Source organism: Onychomys torridus, chromosome 7, assembly GCF_903995425.1.
Source record: "Onychomys torridus chromosome 7, mOncTor1.1, whole genome shotgun sequence".
Lineage (NCBI taxonomy): Eukaryota > Metazoa > Chordata > Mammalia > Rodentia > Cricetidae > Onychomys > Onychomys torridus.
Genome location: NC_050449.1, coordinates 4488126 through 4491755, shown reverse-complemented (window position 1 = coordinate 4491755; position 3630 = coordinate 4488126). Strand labels below are relative to the sequence as shown.

The 3630-nt window shown below is 44.4% G+C and overlaps 1 non-coding gene across 1 annotated transcript; it reads left to right on the top strand.

Annotated features, from left to right (window-relative positions):
- The first annotated feature begins 2864 nt into the window (after positions 1-2864).
- LOC118588193 lies at positions 2865-2971 on the top strand. Its single transcript, XR_004945581.1, has one exon. It is a non-coding gene; the product is annotated as a U6 spliceosomal RNA (small nuclear RNA).
- The last annotated feature ends 659 nt before the right edge of the window (positions 2972-3630 follow it).

Here is a 3630-nt window from a genome sequence, read left to right as displayed (position 1 = left end):
CCCCTGGAGAATGATTCATTGTTGATGAGGCTACGCCGTTCAGCAATCCATTTCTGAGTGCTTTCTCAACAAAGAACAATTCATTTTTAGATTGAAGTGAAAATCAGCACTAGAGAAATATATGCCTAACTTTTCCTAATGGAATCGTTCTCCAAATTATAACATAAATATGGATGCCGTCCCTCCCCCCACTCCCCAAGGGGATGAAACTCAGGGCCTCATACAAGCCAGGAAGTGTTTCACCACTGAGTGTTAATCCCAATCATAAACTATATATTTTTCATTTTTCTCTTTTTAAAAGGACATGTATGTATGTATGTATGTGTCCATGGAGGACTTAAGGCAGTGTTGGATCCCTTGGAATTGGAGTTATGGATGGCTATGAACTGCCATGTGGGTACTAGGAACTGAACTTGGGTCCTCTGCAAGAATAGCCAGTATTCTTAACCACTGAGACATTTCTCCAACCTTCCTCCCCGACTCAATTTTCTACCAAAAAGTAATTGCAAAGGAATGAGGAGAGGGGGTATGCTGTGGGATGTCGTTCTGTATGCTGTGAATATGTGTTGCTCTGATTGGTTGATAGATAAAGCTGCATTGACCTATGCCAAGGCAGGTTAGAGGCAGGCAGGAAATCCAAGAGAGAGACAGAAAGAAGAAAGGAGAGGAGGGGGAGACGCCAGCCTGCTGCCCAAGGAGCAACACGCTAGCAGACCGGTAACGCCACAGCCATGTGGCAAAACATAGATGAATAGAAATGGGTTAATTTAAGATGATAGAGCTAGCTAGCTAGCAAGAAACTTAAGCCATTGGCCATGCAGCCTGTAATTAATATAAGCCTCTGAGTGATTATTTTATGAGCTGCTGCGGGACCTCGGGTAGGAGAGTTTTGTTCCAACCTCAGCCCCGGTGGGACCAAGACACTTCTGACTATAGGGGTAGAATAGCCACCTCACACTGTGCTTCTCTAGAATATTTTAAGATGGCTGAAGGCCTGGAGTTGCTCTGCAAAGCTGCCCTTCTGTGGGAGAGATCTGAATCTCAGAGGAGTGGAGGCAAGGTACAAACAGGCTTTCTCTAGCTCCAGCATCTGCCTTCCCAGGGGTGTAGGAGGAGGGTATCTACAGCATGCCTGGAGATGTCACAGATCCTAATCTATGCTACCTGAGAAGCTCCATGCCTAAGGGGAGCACACCGCCTTTCCTCTCTCAGGAGCTAGCAGTGTGTGACCACCACTGCTTGGGAGCTCCAAGCCCCATTCCTTCCCAGCCATTGCATATGTCTTCCATGCACATGTGTATGTCAACAAATCTCTTTACCTTTTGTCTCAGAAATCTACTGCTAATTTATTTTAGTAGATTCAATGTAGGTTTTGGGGGGAGGGGAAGTGGTAAGAATGAATAGTCAGGGGTGAAGCCCAAGTTTGATGCATGCCTTGTGCATGCTAAGCGTACATTTTGTCATTGGGTGACATAAGGCTCAATTATTGAACCTTCAGAAGGAAAATGTTTGGACTGTTTTTTTTCTTTGTTTTTGTTTTTTGTTAAAAAAAGAAGAATGAAATTCTAAAATAGTCCCCTTGAAATTTATTCTGTTTTTCTTTGTGTTCAATGGCAACAGGAAAACTCGTGAGAATGTTAGGAAGCCAGGAGGAACGTGCTGAGATAAGTAGAGATAACCACACTGGGAGGGAGGGGCCTTCAAGATGCCTTACTCCAGAACTGCTTTGTGAATATGTAATTAGTCCATGTTCTCCATGGAAGAGAATTTGCACCTTATTAAGAAGATGAGGGCCTGGAGAGATGGCTCAGAGGTTAAGAGCACTGACTGCTCTTCCAGAGGTCTTGAGTTCAATTCCCGGCACCCACATGGTGACTCATAACATCTGTAATGAGATCTGGTGCCCTCTTCTGTGTACATAATCAATCAATCAATCAATAAAAAGAAGAAGAAGAAGAAGAAGAAGAAGAAGAAGAAGAAGAAGAAGAAGAAGAAGAAGAAGAAGATGATGATGAACAAGGCTGATCGGGGTGGCTCATGCTTTTAATCCCCACACTTGGAGGTTGACGTGGGAAGATTATTCAAGTCCTAGGCTATCCTGGGATGCATAGTGAGACACTTTCTCAATGAACAACCAAACGAGAACAAACCATGGCTCAGTCAGGATGTTACTTTTTTTGTTTTGTTTTGTTTTTGTTTTTTGAGACAGGGTTTCTCTGTAGCTTTGGAGCCTGTCCTGGACTAGCTCTGTAGACCAGGCTGGCCTTGAACTCACAGAGAGTACTGGGATGTTACATCGCCCGGCTAGGATGTTACTTTTGTTTTTGCCTTTCAAGTTCAAATCATCTTCAACTAGGTCAGCTGTGAAGGGTGGAATATCACTGTGAGACTTGGGCTCTGTCCCTGTCGGGTGGAATCTCACTGGCGATGAGATTACATGTTTGTGGTACCTGACACAGAGGATACAAAGGATAGGTTGATGTTGAAGTTCAAAGGCCTTGCCGCTAGATGGCAATACTCATAAACTTTGTGAGAGGCTAGCTCTTGCTGAGTTGGTGGAGTGCATGCCTAGCTTGTGCAAAGCCCTAGGTCAGATCCCCAACACTGCATAATCAGGTGTGGTCATACACTACTGTACTGTACTGGAGGTGGAGGCCAGAGGATCAGATGTTCAAGATGACGGTTGACTGTCTAGTGAGTTTGTGGCAAACCTGGGCTCTTTGATCTTGTTCTCTCTCTCTCTCTCTCTCTCTCTCTCTCTCTCTCTCTCTTTCACACACACACACACACACACACACACACACACACACACACACACGTGCTAAAAAAAACCACAAACAAACAAACAAACAAAAAACCAAACAGTGCTCGCTTTGGCAGCACATACACTAACATTGGACCGATACAGAGAAGATTAGCATGGCCCCTGCACAAGGATGACATGCAAATTCATGAAGCATTCCATATTAAAAACAAAAACAAAAGCAAAAGAAGGAGGAGGAAGAGGAAGAGACCAACATTTTTGTGATAGTGTGAATGTGAACTTTGTAAGTGACGTTGTGTCCCATACCAAAAGCCAGTACTCTACCTCAGGGTTTTGTCTTCCCATGTACCAAGTTCTCCTATATTCCTAACCAGCTTTCCAGGGTGTTGAGAATTAATGAGATTTTTCCCCTCCTTTTTGGAAATAGTTTTAGATAGCATCTTTTGTATTTCAACGTCAGGTCAAGGAAACAGGAGACAGGTAAATCCCAACCCCACAGTGGTGGAATAGCTCTCAGTATCAGATTTAGTCAGTGGTCTCAAACTTGGGGTCCAAAACTACGTATGACGTGCTGACATATTTGTGTGTTGAAGTTGCACACACTGAAAGGAGACTCTCCCCACGGACCTGATGCCCCTCCTTGCACATACATGTGATCTAGCTACTGAAGTCAGCCCCCTCCTTGGTGTGCTGGGGCTGACCCCATGGGTCCACCTGTGTCATCACATCTTTCTGTCCTATTTGCCATGCAGAAAGGACTAGAGCACCGGGCCTCCTGGATCCCAGGCAAGCATTCAGCCTTCAACCATTGAGTTAACTTCCAGCCCCATGCCCATTTTTTTTTTTTTTTTTTTTTTTTTGAGCAT